Below are 26,103 nucleotides of genomic sequence, written 5' to 3' on the forward strand. Positions count from 1 at the left end.
TTGTCGTTACACATCAGACCGTGCACATTTTTCCAGATAAACTTACATATTTTATGACCACTTACGCAATTATATCTATGTGATTATTTACTGATGATTGTCATATTTTTTCTTGGCAAGTACCCGACAAGGTAAGGTTAGCAGGTCGCTTTTCTTGGCCTTATATATCAGTCCGTGCACATTTTCCATTTTTTATGTATATATGGTTGTTGTCCTGTTTCTTTGTATGCACTATGAAATCTTTAAGATATAACAAACACCTGTTGTCTTTGACATTTTTGCCTTATGATATCTCAACATCGTGACTATTTTACATTTTTTTGCTACTACATTATGATACTCTGTGTACATTTTTGCACCTGCACATTGTCTGTGTTTTTGACATATTACGTTTTCCGTCATGCTATGCTGTATGCTTCATTATATCACTAGAAATCAGTTTTTATTTAATGGGTATATGATTTAAATGCAAGACATTAATCAAAAACAATAACGTGTAAAAGAAATAAATGAAACAAACCACAGTGGATTACTATGAAATGGGAATTTCACCTTCGGAATGAACAAAAGAAGATGCAATACCTCGTCACGAAGAGTAAATGGATCAGAATTAACAAACATTAACATGAATATACTATACACATCGTATGATAGCAGTCTTAACTAATTTTTTCTTTCAGAATACGAGGCGATTGATTCAGGCTGTCCGACAGAACTACACATCTTAGTTTTAGTGATGAAATATGCTAGAAATAAGGAAGTCTATACTATGAATAGTTGTATGAAGTAAATGCTAATATGAATAATGAATAACGAAGTGTCTTTTTGCAAATGATAATGAATGATGATGAATAGTGATGAAGAATATGGTTATATGGATAATGAAGTTTTTCGTTGCAGGTGATTATAGTAATGAAGTTATGGTAATATGAATAATGAAGTTTTTCTTTGAAGATGAGAATAATGATGAAGTTTATATATTTACTGTTAGTTAAGAAATGCTATGTAGTTATTTAAGTATTTGTTGCAGTTCGTTTTGACAGTATGTCTTATGTCGCATGGTATAATGACTGAAGGTTTTGGAAAGGACAGATAGAGTACATATATATTGAATACATATTTCATTACCTGTTAATTCGAAGTTCACTACTTTTCAGCATATTATGCGTTTCTTCTTTCAGCTTAATAATCCACTTTGTATTTTTTGTAGGAGAAGCTATTCACGAAATTAATATGCTATAAGCAGTTAATCATTAAACCTGTTCTAGTACTTGCATTTTTTTACCCATTTGTGTGTGTCATTCATGAATGTGACCACATATACTCTACTTGTTTCATAACCTTGCTACAGCTGACTCATGACGAATGACGTTACTTATCCCCATTTGCAGCAATAAGTCAAAAGCAAATATTTTCATGCCCCAGCAATTAATTATCGATCCCAACGCAATGCATTGCTAGCAAAAAAAAATGTATTACCAGTCCCACAGTCCCAAATAATGCTACCAGTTTAAGAGAGTTCTGAGTAATACTGAATGATGTTTTCTAGTCACAGACCTTGAATAATAGTTACAGTATGTTACATTTTCAATATGTCCTATGTCACTTGAATGATGAATTCTGAGTAATACTGAATGATGTCTTCTAATCACATACCTTGAGTAATAGACAGTGTGTTACATTTTCAATATGTCCTATGTCACTTGAATGATGAATTCTTAGTAATACTGAATGATGCTTTGTAATAATGCATAAATAATATGCCAATAATTTCTGTAAATAATATTTTTCTTATACTCTATAAATGCTATGCCAATAATTAACTCTCATTTTGAATGATAACTTCTGAATAATACTGAATAAGGTTTTATAAAAATATAAGAATACTTTGTAACTGGCCAATGAGTGCCAATAATTATTTTAAATATGTCGTATGTCACTTGAATGATGAAAAATGTTTTGTACTATTCAATACTTGCTATATGTTTTGTAACTGGCCAATGAGTGCCAATGATTACTATAACTAAGTGAATTATGTTAATATTATGCCATTCATTAGCTCCTGTTTTGAATGATGACTTCTGATGGTTTGTAACTGGCCAATGAGTGCCAATGTTCACTGTAATCAGATGATTTATGAACATTGTTCTGTAATACTTCATACATAGTACAGAAGTGTTCAGTAACTAGGCGATGAGTGCCAACAATTAGTCAAATAGGTTGATAGACTAGTGTAATTCTCAATGATGACTAGCAAGAGACCTAATGTCCTTCACCTTCTGACCTAATTACCAGAAATTACTGCAATATACGTTTGTCCGGTCTATCCTTATGATCATGGAGCACTATATTTGGTTTCTGCACTAATTCTACGTTGGTGAATGAGTGTGGTATTGACACATCATGGTGTCCACCACCTTGAACAATGGAGATGTTACTATGGTTCCACTGTTTGGTGTACCTAATGTACTACCAAAATGATAACATGGAATATTAATACGACATTTCAGTGTCTTGGCTACACTGATTAATACTTCAGGGAGGAGAACTTCAGATTCTCTCACTTGATGTTGTGCTTCTGTAGAAAGATATGGACTTTCAGTGCAGCTACGTGCAACCTAATGTGCTACAACCATGATGCAATCCTTCCCTTTCCTATCCCAGTTCTAGTAAAATGGTAACAAAAAATACTACACTGCATATGCACTTTATGTCATTTGTTAATATGTTTTGTACACATTTTGTCATTGCTTGATATGTTTTGTACTACAGTGCGTATGCACTTTATATCATTTGTTAAAATGCTCATTGCGTATACATTTTGTCATTGCTTGATATGTTCTGTACTCAGTGCATGTGCACTATATTTCATTTCATGTTATGCACTTATATATATGTATATACTCTGTGACTGTAAACTTAGTTAATTAAGAGAAATTGCGTATATATTTTGTGATTTCTTGATATGTTCTGTACTCAGTGCATGTGCACTCTATTTCATTTTATGTTCTGTACTTATATATATGTATATACTCTGTGACTGTCAACTTAGTTAATTAAGTAGATTTTAGAAAAATTTGTTGCTCACGGCAAGTCCAATTGACTCACCATCGCTGCCAAATTTTTGCCCCCCCCCCCCCCCCCCCCCAGTGGAGGGTTATGTAAGAGGTATGTGATGCCTGCGATATGTAAGCTATAAGAGAATATGATACCAAAGAGCAGTGTTGACTGCAGTACGAACTGTGTAGCAGTAGCAGTAAGTTGTTGCTAGTGATCAGTCGCCTGTCTGCACTTGTCAGTCCTGTCTGGTGTATCATGTTGGCGGGGCCGGTCACAGTGCAGCGATGCCGGAGCCTGAGTATTATTCTATAAGGCAAAAAAAGCAGCCTCGCGCATATCTAGTAATATTATGTAAACTCCCATGTGTATCTTTTAAAAATGTCCTAATAATAACAAGCATTCATTTCAATTTAAAGAACTTATTATTTTTTTCCATGCATAATCATTCCGATTGTTGCAAAAGAAAAATCATTTGCTTCCTTTCATAAGTAACAAATGTATAGGCCAGCATTGCACAGAGCTGTGCCGATAAATTTTTAGGTAAGAGCAGATATATTCGCCGTTTGTATTGAGGTAAGAATTTTTCCTTTTTTATTCAGAATGATCTTACAGGGCCATGACGCAGCACTGCTGTCGTCCAAAAATTTACCAGGTTCCTGAATTTATTTTTTTATGACGAGGTTTAGGAATTTTTCTGTTTCGAGCTTACATTGAATGAGACAAGAATTTTGTGGGTACATTAAATGGGAACCAGTTTTGTTCAGAGGTTACACAAAAAATAGAATCATATTATTATTATTATTAATTAAGTTTTTTTGTGAGGTTACACAAAAATAAGAATCATTAACCAAATAATATTTGAAATTATTACGTGTGGCGAGGTTACACGCTTCCAATGTGCGTTCACCGCGATGTCGCCAAACACGGATGCGACCAACATGATTCTGTAAACAGAACCTGGATTCATCCGAAAAATGACGATTTGCCATTCGTGCACCCAGGTTCGTCGTTGAGTACTCCATTGCAGGCTTTCCTGTCTGTGAGGCAGCGTCAAGAGTAACCGCAGCCATGGTCTCCGGCAGTCATGGTCTTCGAGCTGATGGCCCATGCTGCTGCAAACTTCGTCAAACTTTTCGTGTAGATGATTGTTGTCTTGCAAACGTCCCCATCTGTTGATTCAGGGATTGAGACGTGGCTGCACGATCCGTTACAGCCATGAGGATAAGATGCCTGTCATATCGACTGCTAGTGATACGAGGCCGTTGGTATCCAGCACGGCTTTCTGTATTACCCTCCTGAAACCACCGATTCCATATTCTGCTAACAGTCATTGGATCTCGACCAACGCGAGCAGCAATGTCGCGATACGATAAACCGCAATCGCGATAGACTACAATCCGACGTTCATCAAAGTCGTAAACGTGATGGTACGCATTTCTCCTCCTTGCACGAGGTATCACAACAACATTTCACCAGGCAACGCCGGTCAACTGCTGTTCGTGTATGAGAAATCGGTTGGAAACTTTCCTCATGTCAGCACGTTGTAGGTGTCGCCACCGGTGCCAGCCTTGTGTGAATGCTCTGAGAAGCTAATCATTTGCATATCACAGCAACTTCTTCCTGTCAGTTAAATTTCGCGTCTGTAGTACGTATCTTCGTGGTGTAGCAATTTTAATGGCCAATAGTGTATAACACAGTAATGCCTATTTACGCGAATAAAAGTAACAAAAACGAGGATGAGGCGTTCTAATATATCTCTCGTCTAACAAAATACTGCCCATCACAGCATTCTATGCCACTGCACACGTTTTCATTCGTTATTGTGTACGGCCAACAGCCGCTACCCCTAACCCTCCCACTATTCCAGCCGTTTACATATCCCTTCTGTATGCTCGTTCTATTGCAGAATGGCACGCAGATTCAGCTTTCTCTCAGGCGCACTGTGAAAACGCTGTGGTTGAAAGCTATCATATTGTTCTGTCTCTGATTCTCTGTTTTCAGTCGTCTGCCTACACACAGCTCCCTAGACAGAGAATGCAATAAGTAATTACATTTCTGCAGCAGCCGATTTCGGGGCGTATTTCGCTTCCCCAATTAATTTGTTCTGCAACAGTCCAGGGCAGTTACTGGCAAGAGTAAAATACTTGGCTAGATACACAGATATCAGGGCCCTCCATCACATGACACACTCAAGACCAAATTATGATCAATCATGAGATGCAGATGGTGGTAAGTACACTGATAAATATACAAAGAAAGTCGAAGGATATCTTTGGATCCAGTACTCTTTCTAAATCAACTGAAACATGCTAATCTATAATACGCAATAAATTTCCCTCGTTCTCCCACTTTGAGAAGTGCGATATCTTCCTCCCATGTAGAGTTACATCAAGGCAAACGACAAGCAACCAGTATTTTCAATAAATCGTAAATGGAGAACAGACAAAATACATAAAAAATAACTATATAGTCGTATGGATTATCTTTCTTTACTCTAAGGGTGTTTCGTTCCGTGCACGTCTGCTAAACTTTTAGCACATTTCGCTGAAACAGTATTCAGGCAACACACTGCACTTCATAAACCTCCCCGAAGATCCTAATGGAAACGCTCACTGCACTTCATAAACCTCCCCGAAGATCCAAATGGAAACGCTCACTATGGTCATCGTTGACAGAACTTACAAGGGGAAGCCACGACGTTGGGATCACGGATTTACACCAAACATTGTACACCTTTAGCAGGCCATTAAAACAACATAATGTGCAAATAGTAAGGTGCATAACTCTGGCAATTCAGAGATAAAGGAAAGAGAAGTTTTCAGAGATAAAGGAAAGAGAAGTTTTACGCGTTTATTACGTATCAGATTTATCCGTGCGAAGGAGCCGGCAGTAAGAAGGGACTTCCTACGGATACATCAGTTACGTAATAGGGGCGTAAAACTTCTCTTGTGATTTTCTCGAAATCGCCAGATTAACGCACCTTACTACTCGCACATTATGTTGTTTTAATCGCCTACTAAAGGTGTACAAATTTGGAAGTAAATCTGTCATACCAACATCGTGGCCTCCTACTGTTAGATTTATAAGGAAGAAGCCAGGCTGTGAATCGAGGACGTGAATTTTGCTGCATATGTTACAGTTCAGCTGTCACTGAGCACTGGCAGACTCCTCCATTACCTCCAAGATAGTTTACTTCAACCTTGAATCCTACTCGTCCATTTCTTTCACGACCAGTCAGTAAAGTTTGGAAATAACTGTCGATATTGATATTGCTTATTTGCGGGCCTTCAAATATATCTTCTCTCATTTTTCTATACCTGAACTCCGAATACTTGTGGCACTGCTATCATAGAAACACAGAGCACTAATCAGGTCTGTAGCATTAGTTCCGGGGCCTTGACTCAGTCCATAGAAACTTGGCTGTATAACTGGTGCTAGTAATCCAAATATAGTTTAACATACATGCGATTGTTATGGAATGCTATCATTTGTTTCTGGGAGACTTGGACAATATTATAGACCTGTGTTGTAAGGTATATGATAATGACACAAATCTCTGAGCATATATCCACATAGGGATGGGCTCCCATCATTAACGAATGCATACATATGTAGCAAGTGATATTTCTTATATAATATTAATATGCGCTTGCATGCATTAATAACGAGATATTCTTGTTTCTTTCTAGGTGCTGCCGATGACTGTATGGCCATGGGTGGGTGACTCGTCAGCACAGTTGTGGAGTTACACCTGAATGACCCATCGCTTTTTCCAGTGCGAGTTTGTCAGGAATGGTGCAAATCGTCAGAGGGCTTATATTTAAGTAGTAGTACCTCACTATTGTTTCTCTTCTACGATGATAATAATTTACATGCTTGCATGCACTGCATGAGTTTTTGTTTGTTTGTAGGTGTGCACTCTACGACAACATAGAAAAGGATAATGACAATGATATGGAAAGAGTGCTAAGGGCATTACGCCAGTATATAACGAGATGAGAGCTATATGGTTTACCAGTCATGACGCTGATGATTGTTAGCATGAGTACAATCATTATCATTATACAGGGTGTTACAAAAAGTTACGGCCAAACTTTCAGGAAACATTCCTCACACACAAAGAAAGAACATATGTTATGTGGACATGTGTCCGGAAACGCTTAATTTCCATGTTAGAGCTCATTTTAGTTTGGTCCACCTACGCTCAATGGAGCACGTTATCATGATTTCATACGGGATACTCTACCTGTGCTGCTAGAACATGTGCCTTTACACGTACGACACAACATGTGGTTCATGCACGATGGAGCTCCTGCACATTTCAGTCGAAGTGTTCGTACGCTTCTCAACAACAGATTCGGTGACCGATGGATTGGTAGAGGCCGACCAATTCCATGGCCTCCACGCTCTCCTGACCTCAACCCTCTTGACTGTCATTTATGGGGGTATTTGAAAGCTCTTGTCTACGCAACTCTGGTACCAAATGTAGAGACTCTACGTGCTCGTATTGTGGACGGCTGTGATACAATACGCCATTCTCCAGGGCTGCATCAGCGCATCAGGGATTCCATGCGACGGAGGGTGGATGCATGTATCCTCGCTAACGGAGGACATTTTGAACATTTCCTGTAAGAAAGTGAAGTCACGCTGGTACGTTCTGTGTGTTTCCATTCCATTATTAATGTGATTTGAAGAGAAGTAATAAAATGAGCTCTAACATGGAAAATAAGCGTTTCCGGACATGTCCACATAATATATCTTCTTTCTTTGTGTGTGAGGAATGTTTCCTGAAAGTTTGGCCGTACCTTTTTGTAACACCCTGTAGACATCTGCATAGAATGTATGTTTTCAGAACATTTACGTACAAGATACTTATAAATATCATTTCCTGATTTTCCTTTTCGGGATTACAGGCACTGTCTGGAGGCAGACTTCTGCCAACAATACCATGACTAGACCTGTTGAATGTGCTTTTACTGTAGACTGGTCTGTCGATGTATTCGCCATGTTCACCAATGCCTCGTTTGTCTGACTTTAACCCTTCATCCTGGTACAGACTGTCAACCCCATTGTGTTTGATACTGTCTGCGCCATATTGGCATCGTCCTGGACCATCTATACATCGCCCTGAACATAGCTGCAGCCTTCCAGCCCGTCCTGTTAATGAGCACCAGCCAAACCACATGCCCATTTTGGACTCCTCTGTGTTTGCAGATGCTTTTGGGGACCAGATATCACAAGCCCACATAGACTACTCTATTGCAGGGTACTGAGACACTGTTAAATCCATGTTGCATTTCAGCGCATTTTAGAGAGGGAGGTTCCAAACGATCTGCAGTATTCTGCCATTAAGTATAGTGTAGTTCTATGCTATGAGCTCACATGCCCCTCTCAAGTAAGGTAGTGATGGTGCTGAAGTAAAGATCATTGTCCTATATTTGGGGGATAATTATGTAAAATTGTGGTTGACGCAATTACAGTTTGGTTCAGAACTTTTCAACGACCGTCACACTGGATCATTTTTCCGGAATGCAGCAAATAGGGCCCATTAAGGCACTCAGCCATGTACACCACTTCAATGTGTTGTTGCATGTCTACGATCATATACATAGGGAGTCCAGTTTTATCCAGTCCACAAGATATTGTCACTAGAAAAGATGTATTAATTTCTGAAATATTGCTAGGGTGGTGAATTCTACTTTGCATGGTCGCTTCTGTCCTACAATAGCAATTACCAGAAAGATGCACATCATACAAGTGCATATTAAACTCTAATGTTTGCATGAATTATAACTTCAGTGGCTCCTTATGCCCCATTAGACTTCAGGACCCACCAGAATTTGAGAGGGATGATTCACATAATTCAGTTCACGTTTATCGCTTGGCAGTAGATGAAAGCAAACCAGACAAAGACAAAGAGCATTATGTGCAGGACAAAAGAACAATGTGTAACATAAGTTTGTCAGACCCCTATATTTTTAAAAAGTAGCCAGTCCGTGCACAATACACATAGATCTTAGTTTTTTTCTCAGGGTGAGAGAGCAATACAAAGACAATTCCTGCCTACTTTCTGCCCAGTTAAGTAAAGATGGTCATAAGTAGCATGTTGGTTTGGATGCCTAAACTCATTTACTACAAGAAAGTATTTGTCAAGGTATCTAACTGATTGCTCTGGTCAGGGTTTAGTGTATGTTGAAATGCTTACTGAGAGAAACAAGTTCTTAAAGTTTAAGACTGTCCACTACTAGGAGCACTGCTCTTTTTCTAATATATGTGAATTTAGGTTTCCTCCTAGCTCCTACGGCACAATGTGAAGGTGATGCCTCTGCCTACCAATTACCTTCAGAAAATGGCATGTTCCAAATGCATGTGCATATCAAGTTGTATGCTCATATGACTCCAGTTGGTACCTAGTAGTTACTACTAGTTAGTTACTCTTCGAAACAACATCTCATACAAGCAAACCAGTTGTATCTTTACCTGTAGTTGATTGTAATTTAGGTACTTTAGCTATGCACTGCTCTGTTTACGGATAATAGCTTGATGCAGTCATAGGGTCGAGTCATGCATAAGTTCTTTATTGCCATTCAGCTAATTTGGTGCAAATAATAACCTGCAGCTGTGAACCAGCAGTCAAATATCTGCGCATTTTAATTTAATAACAAGGGTTCTATTCTAATGTGTAAAATTGATATAGATGACTGAAAATTATATTGAATAATGTATATTCAAAAAAGGACATCTCAGATAAATGTGAAGTGGTCTTACGATATTCAATTAAAATTCAATATACGTTGAGAGCTCTACGAGAATGGTAGCAAAATCCCCAAATTAAATCTTCATCAAAGAGGTGTGTAAACAAAGTTCATTTTTTATCACGAAATATTCACTAGCTTAAAGCAGTTAGGAGTCTAACAATATGATTTACAAATTAACACCCTTGATATGATGAAACTCATACACTGTTAGGTAATACAAGCAGAAAATGTTAGAGAAATTAAAGTATAATAGTGACCACTCACTATCAAGATTCTATCACTGACATGACCGAATGTCACACGTTATCACAGGAAGGTTTGGCTTTTTCCAGAACGAACACCCCAGTATCCAGAATCGCTCTCTTGATCACTTAATTCGAAAAGTCCCCAGTCTCCACTTCATTGCTGTAGTGTTACGCTACTGTCTGCTTTCCAATGGCTAAAGTTTGGCCCCACCAAAAATAAATCGTTTGTAAGTTCTCTTGTCTTCAAATAAAACAGAAGTTAATTTTTCAGAGGAAGAAAGCCTAATTTTACAAAATGGTTTAAAGTACAGTGTAGCTCCTAGGCTTAGTGAATGTATAGTAATAGACAACTTTTTGTTAGATCTTAAAATTGGTCTAGACAGTGCTAAAGCAGATAAGGCCCAACAAGTTAGGATAGCCCACGAATGTAACAACATCATGGAAAAGAAAGGGTAGCTATGAGTAACATTTACAATAAAGAAAGGAAAGTGATTAATAAGATTAATCGTACATTGAAACAGTTTTCATTGCCTACGACTATGAGTAAGTAGATAAAACTTTGCAATTATTTGGAGGAAAGTGGCATCACCGAAAATAGAACAGATTCCACTCTAACCTGCAAAAAGATATTCGAAACAGTTTAAATAATACTGAAAACATGTTCAGGAAAATTCAGAAAAAATGTTGGTGAACATGAATTCAATGCCTCACGTTTCAAGAAGTGAGATTCAGCTTCGTAAGAACCAGCATCCGATCCACCCAATCAAAAGTAGTATAGTGAGTGCTCACCACAAGTTACCTAGGCACTTACAAGATAAACTCAAGGAGTCGTTTACTTTTGACAGCAAGCTTTCTGTTACAAATAGGCAGGATCTGATTAGTAAAGTGAAAACGCTCAGCTGAACCCCTCATACTACGTTGTTGTCCATTGACATTACAAACCCTTATACGAACGTTCCTATTGAGGTGACAAATGAAATCATTGAAAAGAACTTATAACTGCATAAAAAAGTTAACTTAGATGCAAATTACAGAAATGATGAGGATGTTAAAGATAATGCTCAAATACAATTATTTTACTTTTAACAGTAAACTGTGTGTTCAATTCTTTGGCCTTGCGATGGGCAGGCCCTTAGCTGGTATCGTAGCTGCCATTTTCATAAACTACGTTGAAGATGGCTTCTTCAAAGCCAAATCAGGATTAGTGAGTAAACTATGGTATTACGCACATTATGTAGACGACTTAATTTTTGCATTTGATGGAACTGACCAAGAATTAGATTAATTATTTAATACCCTTAACAGCTTCCATCAGAAAATTAAATTTACAAAAGAAATTCAAAATGAGAATGGTGAACTAAATTTTCTTTGTCTTACAGGATTGGCTGTCTTCTCACTAGAAAATACGCTTGTAAAGTTACCTTCTCTACTAACAGTACTTTCAACAAAATTTCTGTATGTACATTAAAAACTGAGCAAGATCTTTTCAGAAATTCAGGTGTTTATAAAATCGTCTTTAAAGATTGTTGGGTTGGGTTGTTTGGGGGACGAGACCAAACAGCGAGGTCTTCGGTCTCATCGGATTAGGCAAGTATGGGGAAGGAAATCGGCCGTGCCCTGTCAAAGGAACCATCCTGGCATTTGCCTGGAGCGATTTAGGGAAGTCATAGGAAACCTAAAGCAGGACGGCCGAACGCGGGATTGAACCATCGTCCTCCCGAATGCGAGTCCAGTGTAAAGGTTGTCTTAGTTATTATATAGGACAGACAGGTAGGGCTATTGAAGCCAGATGTAAGGAACACCTGTTAGGTAAGAAAGGGGGAAACGCTTTTGATGAACATTTACTTATTTCAGACCATTCTCCTAGGGAATTAGACGAAACCATAATTTTGGGTAAGGAATAAAAGGCTGGAAATTGGATATATTAGAAGAACTTGAAATTTATAAACATCTTGCTGAGAAAGACTGTAACATTTCGAACGATCAGCTCGCGAGTAAGCACTTTCTTGACGGCTTTGAACTGCTGCTTACAGTCACATAATACGTTTCTACCGATATCCGCTAACATCGGCGAATATGTCGTTTTCCTCAAAATACTTCGTCTCTACTGTTAAGCTACTTACATTTCATATCGCTGGGTTTTATTTTTCGTGGCCTTTTCAGCATATATTTCTGCTGTAGGATTTGAAAAAAATTGTTTGTAGCAGAACTAATCTTTTATAATGAAATTATTATCTTCTGCAGCCTACATTTTCGGGATGTATCACTCCGCTACAAAATGTTTTACAGATAATTTTGTATATAATGTATATTTCTAGAATTATTGCATTTATTACTGGCCTTCCATAACAGATTGTTATTTTCCTTTAATGTGAAATTACGAGTACTTTGCTTAACACCAGCAAGACGTAGTGCTTACGCGCATGTACACAGGGCCCACTGCATTACAATTTTTCCTTTATCGTTTAAGATTACGCAGTGTTTCTCTTTTTAGTGACGTTGGTTTTGCTCATATTTGGTTTCTCTTTTTAGTGACTTTGTTTCAGCTCATATTTGCTCTTCTTTCCTCATGTATTTGTAACAATGCAGGCTGGATTTAAGTATAGTATTACTCTGCCAGATTTTATACGTAATATGTACCTTTAAATTTATTTTCTTATAAGTAGGCTTGAATAAGAAATTTTCGTTCTTACTTTATTATAAAATCTTGTTACTTAACACGAGCAAGTGTATGTATTTATCGTCCTCTACATCCTAATTTTTCAGTATTTCTTGAGCCTGTACCTTCGAACAGTTGGTCTTTGTCTCTGGCGTGGTGAATACTTACATTATGCAAATACTGTATTTCATTCTTTGGATTCCTGCTGTAATAGTAGAGCCTTTACCAGTGGGCGAATACATTTGTGCATTTTTTCTGATGGACGCTTAATTCTGCTGCTGTCTTGAGCCATGGCATGTGATGTTTCTAATTTTTATATAAATTTTATATATGACAGGAACCACACGACTTCAACTTATATAATTTACCACCATATAATGTAACAAGTGGGTACGCTTACCTCATAAATATTTTTCTTTTACTAATATTTTGTTATGTATGTAAAATAGTTTGTAACCGTTTGCATACGTGTTTAGGGCCCACTTCTTCTGAAGAAGATACTTTTATAAATATCAGGGCTAAATAAACCACTGGTTGGCAACTAGTTGGCTGATTTTTTCAACGCCCTGAAATTTGTACAGTTGCTGAATAGTAGCTATGTTTAATATTACAACAATATTTAAATAAAAAATTTTTGTAAATATTCGATAGCATTCAGATCATTCATAGTAATTATAAATCAAGATTTTTCATAAGTAAATAAGCCAATATTCTTGCACAAGTGCATTCACAATAATTAACAGAATGTCATTAAATATTTTTAATAAATATCTTTGTTTAGCCTACTTGTCAAGAGCATTTTTGGCACTCTTTGGTGTCAGATAACTCATGTGTTTGTCCACTTCTTAATTTACTATCATTCTTTATCAGCACTTACCATCATCATTTAAATAAACTTCATGGCGAAATAGTAAATTGTTCATTAAAGGACTTCACAAGTATGACAATATGTAAGCTATTCATGCTGTATTAATTTGCTGTGTAATTTGGGAGAATACAATGTTCTGTGAAACATCTACATAATAAGAAACACTAAAAGACGTCGTAAGTCAATGGATACGAGTGGTTTTTAGGGATGACAGCGACTATGCAGTGCTATCATCTGAGATATTCTTTGATGTAATCAGTTACTAATTCAGGGGTTCAGTGTGAAAATGTTTAGTTCCTGTGAAATATTAACTTCTGTACTTTTAAAGATATTGAAAACATTATTATGTCCTCGGATGCGCCTCATCCTTCCGAGATCGCGAATATATTCATCCATGCTTTAATACTTGACTATAAATTATTACAGATTTTCAAAGAACTGTAAGTAGCCATTCATCAGCTTGCCTGGCACTCTGCCATTTTTGGTGCAGCTCCTACACCAAAACCATGCGAGAAACTGCTAGCCAGATTCCCGGTTTTGGGGTTCACTTATTTCTGACGACGCTGCTCATCTTTATACATGGATTTACGATACAGGTTACCTAGCCCAACCTGCCGTGGTGCGTCCTGAGCCCTAGTCGAGCTAGCGTTCAGCCGTTATACAACAATTTCACCTCCCATGGTACCACCTCTAGGTGCCCAAGTCACTCGCCTACACGCACATAGTTACACAGTCTTATCCGGCTCGAATCATATGACTGCAATAATCCTGCGAGATGGTTGCTCGTAGAACTCTAAAAAACATACTTGGCTTGTCGGTGCTATTTACCACAAAAACGTTCCGATAACTTAATCGGAGAAGAATGGTGCCTTATATAAGCAGGCAGGTGGCAGTCATATTTGTGGGCTGCGTTGGACAGAAAAGCAAAGGGTTCATGTAGAGACCAGTGTCATCTGACAGGGAAGTTCCACAGTGAAGCACACAATGCATGCAACTTGAAATACCAACTGCCACGACACATATCCCTGTACTTTTCCAGTTTGAGTTGGTATGATACTCACTTCCTTATTGAGCACTTGAGTGACTTGGTTTTGAGAAGTGATGAGGTTAGTGCCCTGCTTGATACCATCGAAAAATACATCTCATTCTCCAAACGAGTCCCCAGAAATAGTATGCTCCACTTCCAGGATTCTCTACATTTTATGCATGCACATCTTCACAAACTTGCCAAGATAATGTGTCAGGAGAACGTGCACATCACTAGAGATGCTGCCTGTATTCGAATGGGAGACTCAATAAAAGCACACTATCTGGAATGGCAACATTCAGCGATAAACTTACAGGCACTGACATAACGGCTGTTGGTAAGTGGGGAATGTTTAGGAAGAGTTGGCCATCCTGAGTTTAGGGGAACATGTTAGACTATACATGGGTACAGACGCATGGTTGCTCGTGGGTATTTTCGAAAAATTTCAGAGTGCACACATCGACACGTAAGCTCTAGATCCTGCCTCCTATTATATCATGCCTGAACTTACGTCGGACACATTATTAGAAAGGACATGTATCAGCATTGAACAACTGATTGAAGTTGATATGCTGATCTTTTCTGAATGTGATAATCGTGGGGACTTTGCTAGTGTGTATTTGAGTACATCAAGACAAATAACCCGTCAATGAGAAACGGTGAGTGCAAAGCATCTGAGATTTAAGATACATCCTATGCTTGGGTCTAAACAAGTTGTTCTGGCATTCCATACAACAATTTATGCGGATGGGAGGATTGCAACGACTCTCCAAGAAGGAAACACTACACTGGATAAGTTTTAAGAAGTGGGTGCAGATTATGGTGAAGTATATGTTGTGGAGACAGAACTGCTACATTATACCAATTTTTACAAAGCACACTGTGATCTGCTGCTATGCCCAGAGTGACTAGTCCTTTGCAATGGTTCCATCCCTAAGCTGATGGCAATTCTGGGGGATAAAAAGATATATATCACTCACCACAGAAACCTTCAGCAGTGCCTCGGTTTTGGGATCAAACTTATTAACGGCACCTGCACAATCTACTTCAAGCAGTCATGCTGATTGAAGAACTATGCCGATTTTAATACCGAATAGAGGGCTCTCAAGTGTGATTTCAAAAATTATTCCTTTAAATTGACGAATAATTCATTATTTGGGAAAACCATGGAAGATTTGAAAGAGAATTGTGAAATTCATTTGCTTTGCTATTTGGATGGGTGTTATGGCGCAAGATATTACATCGCCAGGCCAAATTATTCGGCATTCAGGGTTTAATCATTCTTCAGGAGGCAAAGTTTTGGTAGAGATCACGATGCGTGTCTATGGCAGTATGTGTATACAGAACCCTTTAGTAGTCCACATTTACCGATTTCGCTGTGAGTTTGTGAAATTTAACTTGGCTCATCCGAAGTTACTTTATAGGAATACAGACAGTATCAGCAAAAGTGTAAAAGTGTGGAATCCGTGTGAAACAACAAGGCGCCACCCCAATGCATCAGACACGTATGGATATGTGGCTGAAAATTCTTATGCTATAACGCCTCAAAACAGTACGTCTATCTGCCTGGTGAAATGGGAGGCGAATGTGTCACAGATAGCAGAGTTGATCGAAAATGTACATACACATATCGTACTAGTACGGGCGCCACCCACAGACCTCAATGCTTGTAATGATTGAGGATTACAAGGGTTGCCTGCTCGATTGTGTGAGCAGTGTCCTGAATACCTCGCCTCAGCATGGGCACTTTGTGTGCAAAGTAGTCTTTTGATCACCAGAGATAGAGTATCACAGCTAAAAGTCGGTCATCATCCAACGGCGACAAATGCTTTCTGTGTGGGGAAGGGACTGGTACCCTCCCAATCTCACTCTATTCACCTGAGTGACTGAGTCTGGATGGGAATTTACAGCGGATGTTTGTGTGGGATAGTAGTACGACCCGTTTTTCACAAGTATGTGTGCATTTGTTGGCCTGGGTTAGCTGACTGCATTCTATAAGCGCGATTGTGTTGTATATATGGCGTCTGTACCCTGGCGTGGAGAAAAAAATATTCTGTGTGCATGCCTATGTGACTGTTTGTATGAGAGGTGGTGGGCGATAGAGTTTCCTTCAGCTGCTGCAGTTATTCTCGTTTCCCATGTAGTTTATGTATCGTATAAAGGAATGAAAACTATACAAAAAGGAAAAAAATATACATATGTAATCGACTAGAAAGAATAATCATTAAACTTGAAATGTGTTGTTAGTGTAAAGAGTTTGTCTCTCTCTGTCTATAAAATGTCTCTGTAGCTGGTAATAGTGTTAACGTCTCTATTAGTATGTGTGAATATGATTTCTCTTAAAATTCAACAAAATAATATATGCTAAAATAATTTTCAAACAGTCATCGGTAAAAAAAAAAGTTAAGAAAATGAATTGTAAAAAGCTTCGAATTATCATTGTTACTAAACCAGAAATTTGTTATACAGCTGTTATTATTTACAGAGAAAGACCAGAAACAAACATGATCTTTTCAATATCGAGTGCAGAGCACAAACGACAAGGAGAGGAGAACAGGGAGGGAGAAATTTCCTGTCATCCTATTGAACAAGGTCATTTGGGAGGAGGGAGGGAGGGTGGGTGACCTCGTCTTAGGTCCTTATCTTTGTTAGAATCCTAATGCACTAGCACATCTGGAGGAAAGGATATTATGGAGATACGGCATAGCCACAACCTAAGATAAAGTTTCCAGAACGAATGATGCCCTCTGCAGCAGCGTGTGGGCTGTGAGTGTATATCTAAGCCAGCGAGAACATTCCCTGCAAAAGGGGGGGGGGTTCGAATCCCCCTTCGGATCACAGTTTCAATCTGCTAGGAGATTTCAAAACAGTGAACGTACGGCTCCAGTGCGAAATTTTCATTTTGGGATAAAAAGCGATTAAAATTTAGAGAGTGGGAATAGAAACTTTAACTTATGTCTCGATCGCAGTCTATTTGTATTAAAATATGACCATTTTGAATGCATTATACACCGTCATGAGATATGAAATGCCTGCAACGAATTGCACGGCAATCTGAACAGCAGTATCGTATGTAGGTGACTAAATTTTATTTAGCTTCCTATCAATATTGGAACCGCTATTTCAAAATTACTAGAGCACTATAAAACGTACTTTAATGTCTGGCTTGCATTGCAATTACTGTCTGTCAGAGACGACGGATAAGGAAGACAATTGGACACTAATCGTTTTGGTGCAATGACCTCTTCGATCGATGGAAGACGAAGTGGTCAGTAGAGAGAGAAGATGTCAGTATTACACTATCTGAGCCGGCCGAAGTGGCCGAGCGGTTCTAGGCGCTTCAGTCTGGAACCGCGCGACCGCTACGGTCGCAGGTTCGAATCGTGCCTCGGGCATGGATGTGTGTGATGTCCTTAGGTTAGTTAGATTTAGGTAGTTCTAAGTTCTAGGGGACTGACGACCTCAGAAGTTAAGTCCCATAGTGATCAGAGCTATTTGAACCATTTGAACACTATCTGACACACTCGTATTGTGATTTGTATTCTGTCGCTATCCAGCTTACTCTTAATCGATTAATATCTCGTGCTGCTGAAGCTCAAAAGACATTCTTACATCTTTGTACCTTGTCATTACGCATTCCGACTGATGCACTTATATTTTATTTCTTGATGTATTTACTGTTAATGAAATTTCTATTCACAATTTCTTAATTCTTTTCCTTGAAAGACGAAAATTAGCCGGATATGAATCTACTTGCCAGAAATAAAGTTACTTATGTCCATATTAAGATTTCAGATAATGTTACAAGTCGGCTAGTGTTCCCTAAATAACCGCACTACCGTTAGGAATTCGACTGTGGTGGCGGGCGCGGTGATAAGTAAACGTTTAACCTGATCTCGAAGGTGAAGGTGAATCTTATCAGGTGCCTCTGGCAAATATCACTGGCATTCTAGGGCCGATCGAGATAATCCTCAAGTGTTTACGATAACGCTGTAAAAAATGCTGCAGCTGCTGAAGAGGCATCCGACAGATAACGGACTCGCGAAGTTTGCAAACAACGATTGTTTCCGCACACAGTAACGTTGAAAAGTTCAAGCCACGGCGATAATTAAGGAGTATTATCCGCTGACGGCTGCTTAGTCAAGCGTGCGTAATGGCTCTGCATCTTCGTACAGAGTGACAAATGTTGAATTATATGAGAAAAACGTAAATTAGTTACAAACTACGGCATGCACATACTTTATTCAACATTTGAACGTCACTACAGATGTTCGGATTTAGGTTATGACATGTTCTATATGCCTGCCGTCATTGGCGATGATGTGGCGCAGACGAATAACGAAATTCTGCATGACCCCTGAAGTGTCGGAGCATGGATGCTGTCGATGACCTCCTGAGTGACTGTTAGCTGAGCAAAGGATTTGGGGTTGTTGTTGTACAGCTTGCCCTTAATCTAGCTCCACGAAAGAGAGTCCCATGTGTTCAGATCCGGAGAATAAGGCGGCCAATCGGGGCCCTATGACATTGGCTTCTGGCTTTCCCAGAGCAAGACCCAGGTCTCCAAAGTGCTCCTCCAGAACATCCCTCTCCTACTTCGAGCTCTGTCTTGCATGAACCACTTCTTGTCGAAATCAGGGTCACTTTGGATAATGGGTCTGAAATCATCTTCCAAAACCTTTACGTACCGTTCAGTAGTCACCATACCATCAACGAATATCGCACTGTTTATTTAGTGACTGGACACTGCTTGCAGCACAGTCACCCGTTAACGGTGAAGAGACTTCTCGATCGTGAAATGCGAATTCTTAGTATCCCAAAAGCGCCAATTTTTCTTACTGGCGAACCCATCGAAATGAAAGTAGGCTCCGTCGCTAAAGCAAACCATGCATACACATAGTAACTGCAGTCAAGCCCTGCGGCCAACCGAGCAGTTTAAACGTCCTAACGCAAACCGTTCAGAAGTTCTGGCGGTTTTATTTCATATAGTTAATAATTGTCACCTTGTACATTTTCCATAAACCACAACACGGTTCATGGCAGAGAATACTTTACCAGTTTTCGTGATTTTCAGTCCTGTTCCATTCGCCAATTGAGCGATTCGATCATAACTCTCCGTACCCTTCTAGAGCTCTCCCATCATATCGTACACTAATTTAGTGATCCCTACATAAGGTACGTGACAGTCGCAGCATAACTATCGCGCAGTCTTCCTCTGGTACACGGTCTCCTAATTTACCCAGCAGGTTTTCGGGTGAACGACGTCGCCTTTAAGCCAAACCCGAGCGAAGTGGTGCAGTTGTAAGACATTTTACTTGCGTTCATGAGGATGGAGTTTCAAATCCCAATCCAGTCATCAGGATATCAACATGTCGGCGTTACGTGGCGTCCATCAATCTCGTAAGGCAAATTCCCGGATGGAATCTATGAAAACCAGGCGGAACGTAAAACTCTGACCTTCTTTACGTTCTTTCTTCCATAGTTTCGCTTTCAATTTTACTGAGCATTTTAGTTATATTTTCTTACTGACTAAGCACAGCGGTTACAATCCTGGCATCACGTCTTTAAATTCGGTCGGTATCTGCAGTCAGCTTCGCTAGATACACTGGTACAGTGCTATATAGCACACCGGCTTAGGAGGTGCAGTAGTGAGCGCTGGCGGTAAAATGGGACGTTCTGACGTCATTATGAAGCGCAGTGGAACGGCACATTGTGCTCTGTTTCCAGAGGAATGAGCATGTTTGCCACAGCGTTACGCGCAAGAATATATACTTAATGATGCGGTATTTTGTGTGGTGGGTTGCTCGTTTAAAACTGGTGAAAAGCGGTGTTATGACCAGGTCAGAAACCTGAAAGGCTACGTCAGGCACACAAATATCGGTTTATTACACGTCAGTGTAGGATGGCTAGCTAGTTAAAACCAACAGACCTGCAATGTGACAGGCAGCTGCCTGATGAGTTTCATAATGAAATAAGTTTTGCAAACTCGAGTAGAAATTTTCTTCAAACAAAGTTTCATGACTTCACAAGTTTGCAGCTATTATTATTCCAGGGTTATGACGCTTTTTAGCAGTGAAGGAAAGTTTGCTGTAGTGAACCAGTTCGTAAATGCCTTACCCAAAAATGGACAGGGAATTCACACACGTTGTTCCACGATGGTCCAGCCAGATGCACAACTGTCTGCAAAAAGTGAAACATAAAACCGAAAGTTGTGGTCACAATGAAATTTGTTCCACCGATTAAAAAGACGATACTGCGCAAATGATCAGCATTACAGACCTGTACATGCACTGTGACTGTGGACATTCCGTTTGGAGTAGCGCCTCCACGTGTTCGAATTAGAGCCGCTAGACGTCCTGGAAAAGAGAGCATGAATATGTTGCTGGGGAATATTCTGCCAAATGATGTGTAAGTGCGTCTACAAATCGTCATCTGTGGCTGCAGGAGGAATTGAAAGAAAACGTTGTCGACAGATCATATCCCAGACACGTTCTCTGGGTAACATGTCAGGCGATCAGGCTGGGCAGGGAAGCGATGGTACCCATCATTCTTCGAAAGGGGCTACACTTACAACGCCACAAGAGGTCGGGCGTTGTCCTACTGAAATATGGCGTGTGGAACGGCTGCAGGAGGGGAAGTGCATCGGGCTGTAAGACTTCCCTGATGTCGAGGTAGCTTTTCAGATTGTCCTTGTGATATTCCTGGCTGTGGCCACCAGTATTTTATTTTGCTAGAATCTCGCCTTGATGCAACTTGATACACGTGAAGTAGCATACGGTACAAAAGTGGAGTGAGGTTCGAGCGACAGATGGTACAGTATGTACCAGTTCCATGGGAGAGTCCGCCAATTGACTGAACTTGCTTCTGATTGGTCAGTACGTGCGGATGCTAGGCGCCAAAGCGTCTAACTTCTCTTATTAATTATTTATATACTTTTCATTGCATTTAACCTATTTTCAGTATGACAATCTCTCATGGTTACCCTACGAGTCTATCATGTTTGTTTATTATATTTCACTAGTTTTGAGAAACATAAGAGTAACGATATTGCAAACGAAGTGCTTCGGACTCATCCGGATCGTATAGGCGCGCCTGGGAAGCGAAGTGCTTTGGCTGCGCTAGTCACTCTGTTTCGGGCATTCTTCAGAGCCGGACACGTAACTGTGTCTTGGGCATTTTAGAGGGACGGACTCGTAACTATGTTTCGGTCGTCCTTCAGACCCGGACATGTCGTACTCTATATCGGAAACTGGATGGAACAGTTATCGTACAGCCGGCCGCGGTGGTCTAGCGGTTCTGGCGCTGCAGTCCGGAACCGCGGGACTGCTACGGTCGCAGGTTCGAATCCTGCCTCGGGTATGGGTGTGTGTGCTGTCCTTAGGTTAGTTAGGTTTAAGTAGTTCTAAGTTCTAGGGGACTTATGACCTAAGATGTTGAGTCCCATAGTGCTCAGAGCCATTTGAACCATTTTGAAGTTATCGTACATTTAAGAAAGCTACGTCGAGTGTGGTTAAGGACATTGTAAAATCTGTTTATTTAAAATATAACCAAACAGGATACACTAATGATAGGTGTCGCCTACCATCATTGTCAGTACTAAAGATCTAGCCCTCTGTAGATAGAGAGGCTAACTTGGGCAAGTGGCATCCCCAAAATAGCACAATCACAGCTTCGAGTTAACAGCATAGCAATCTCCGCCGAAGATCACACGACCGACGAGCTGTCTTTTGCGCTGGGGACACAACTTTAGAAGACGACAGGTTGGTGGAGACAACGGTTAGGGACTGTTATTCACGCTCTCCAGATCTCTCCAGCTTCCAGATCTGACTTCCAAAGGACACGCATAATTTATACATGGCATTTCCTTGCTGGGAATCGTGTATTTAAAGAAGAGGCTACTATCTGTTGACGAGAACTGCGTATTGCGTGAGCCGTGAAAATTATTGTGAAAACAGTGGACTGTAATAATTATCATATGAACAGTGAAAAAGATAAAAAGCGACACTATCTGAACAGTGAAATTTTATCCTGTTTGAACTTTTGTGAGTTTCTTTGAGTTGTCTGGCAACAACATTTTTAAATGCAGTAAATTATTCCGCGTCGCGTAGTTGAAAATAAAATGGAAATTCCGTGTGGCTAGGGCCTCCCGTCGGGTAGACCGTTAGCCTGGCGCAAGTCTTTCGAGTTGACGCCACTTCGGCGACTTGCGTGTCGATGTGGGTGAAATGATAATGATAAGGACAACACAACACCCAGTCCCAGAGCGAATAAAATCTCCGACCCAGCCGGGAATCGAAGCCGGGCCGTTAGGAATCACATTCCGTCGCGCTGACCACTCAGCTACCAGAGGCGGACTAGTTTAATGTGAAAACGCAAATCTAAGTGTAAAGTTAAAAGTGTGTGTGCAGTCCAAACGGATTATATTTTATTCCATCTCTACGAGAAACAACGCTTCAGCGAGCAGTTAGCAGAGCAGCGTACAGCAGGCGAGGCTAATGACGTGAAAGCTACACCTGTCGCCCCCACCAGCTGCAGTCTAACGTCAGCGAGCGGCGAATGGCACAGATAGTCATCTGTGGTTGACTGCGGCAGCAGGAGACACCCAACACGACAAAACAATGCGGTGGGCAGCGGCATCGCGCCGGAGAAGAAGGTAGCGGATACGCTAACCATTTTACAGCAAGCGAGAGGAAGGTAGTATTTACAACCATTGGGATTTTTAAGAATATTGTTAAGTAGTTTAGTGATAATTTCTTACGTAACAAAATATCGGCGGAAACCAAAACGCAAAACTATCTTAGAAGTAGAGAGGCAGTACCGCCTGAGGGTAATAAAACTGAAGGGGCAAGGCAATTACAGATGAAATTATTAAAGAGGTTCAAATGGTTCAAATGGCTCTGAGCACTATGGGACTCAACTTCTGTGGTCATCAGTCCCCTAGAACTTAGAACTACTTAAACCTAACTAACCTAAAGACATCACACACATCCATGCCCGAGGCAGGATTCGAACCTGCGCGCCTAGAACCACTAGACCACCGCGGCTGGCTATTAAAGAGGAAAGTGTACAAGTGTACAAAATCAAATGGATGATAGCTATTTACCAGAATCGTATGATGTAGTAACTGAAGTTTTCCAAGAAAACATAATTTCAGATAGTAACAATAGTGAATTTGGAGAGGTGGATTCTGATGTAGGTGACATTAATTTTAAGATAAGTTAAATAAGGTGAATGGTGATGTCAAAGGTGATGACTCCGACAATGCCATTGCTAATGAATGAACAAGTAGAACAAGTAGATTAAGCCATGGAACAGCATCAACTGATGTATTGCCTACACAAGATAATAATAAAAGTGTGGTTGAAATATTAATGGAGCTATTATCTGAGCAAAAACAATTAAAATAGGGCTAGGAAAAGGTTTACGCATTTAGATACCAGGGTTGTTTTCATGAAACTAGATTAGGGGTTTTCGAGAAATGGGAGTAAAGAATGGGATCAAAAATTAGATAAGTATAAGCAATAGTTTATTCATAAGTTTGATGATGAAGTAGCTCAAGATACTTTGGTATTGTCAGTTAGGGATAAAGTCATTAAATTAAGTAATTATCAGAGTAAAATAAACAAAGCTTGAAAAGACACCCATGAAAGGCAAAACACACAAGTCATACACTTAAAGGACGAAAATGCAGTCCTTAGCCATAAAGTGTCACGAATAGAATCTGTTTGTAATGGCAGTAAAAAAAAATTGTTCAAATGTGTGTGAATACCTATGGGGCGAAACTGCTGAGGTCCTCGGTCCCTAGACTTACACACTACTTAAACTAACTGATGCTAACAACAACACACACACCCATGCCCGAGGGAGGACTCGAACCTCCAGCGGGAGGAGCCGCGCAATCCGTGACATGGAGCCTTAAGCCGCGTGGCCACGGAAATACAAATACGACTCAGGGTCTTGTGAGAGAAATAGAACAGACGGTAGAAAATATACCTCAACTAAGTGAGGCGAATAAAAATATAGATAATGTGGATGTTGCGTTAAAACAGAAACTCGAAACGTGGGGCTGAACAGGAAAAACGTAAGGATGTTTTTCATATTAATGAAGTAGCCAGTAATGCCAATGTTTATAATTTTCATAACTTTTCTAGCGAAGGTAGTATGCATCCTGTTGCTTTCATTCGTCAGTTTCGAGCAGCATTACCAGAAAACATGACACAACAGCAGAAAATCAAGTCTCTAGCAAGTCGTTTTGAAGGGGACGCAATATCATGGGCAACAGGAGCCGGTAAAACATACCAAGAATTTATTAGAGCACTCTTAAACCAATACTAGTCCAGAAGTACACAAAACGGTATAAGAACATAAATGTTTGAAGCTAGGAGCTACGAAAACAGTGGCTGCGATAGTTATAAGGTGTTCTTTCAGCACTTCTGGGAAAAGAACCAGTATTTACCTTATCCTCTACGTGAATCTGACCTAGTAGAAATAATAGTTCTTAAGTTTCCAGTGTCTGTACAGGAGAAACTAATTCATGTCAACAAAAGTGAAGTTAACAACCTCCTATATATACTAGAACAGCTAGATGCGCTTTCAGGCAACAGGTAAGTTTCGGAAGGCTGGCGTAAAAACAGGTGGCGTGCAGTCCGCAGCACGAAACTCTCAGGGGGCAATAGCACTCTTTGCCTTGCTGGGTAGCTGACGCCTACTAGGTACCCGAGTTAACTAACAGTTTACTTCCTTCCTTTTCACGCTGTTAGTTCTTCCCTCTTCATCATTCAGAACTAAAATCTGTAATCTATCCTTCATCTCTATTCAAGATAAAAAAGGTATCATTTGAAATAAAAGGCATACTAATTTAATAGTTAAGCAACGGACCATAGACTATTTTAAAGTGTAACAAAATATAACATGCAGCATAAAGTTCGCAAAACAAGTAAGACCTAAAATCATCATCCATACTGCCAGGAGAACACCCTATAAAATATGTACAGAAACTTGATGTATGGTATGAAATACAAAGAAATTAAATACACATGTATACAAAGAAAACAATCTTCTATGTTTCTTTATTTAGTTAGGTTGCAGCTAACGCAGAGAAAGAGGACGGCGTCAACGCAAGAAAGAGGACACAATTGGAACGAACAATATACAGTGGTCCTGAGATAACTAGATTAAACTTTATTAGCAACAATAATGGTCTGCGAGGGATTAAAAGCAGCGATGAGGTTACCGCATGAATATATATATATATATATATATATATATATATATATATATATATATATATATATATATATATAGGCTAGGATGAGTCCAGTCACTGTTAAAATGATGATGAAAGAGTTTTGGATCGACCAGAGAAGTCGACCACTCGTATATAAATGACAATGAAAGAGTTTTGGATTGAGCACAGAAGTCGAGGTATTTCTGCTGAAGCTTTATTATTACTTGTAGCATGACACAGAAATGTTACCCACACAGGTAAT

Source organism: Schistocerca cancellata, chromosome 2 (assembly GCF_023864275.1).
Source record: "Schistocerca cancellata isolate TAMUIC-IGC-003103 chromosome 2, iqSchCanc2.1, whole genome shotgun sequence".
In the NCBI taxonomy this organism is placed as follows: domain Eukaryota; kingdom Metazoa; phylum Arthropoda; class Insecta; order Orthoptera; family Acrididae; genus Schistocerca; species Schistocerca cancellata.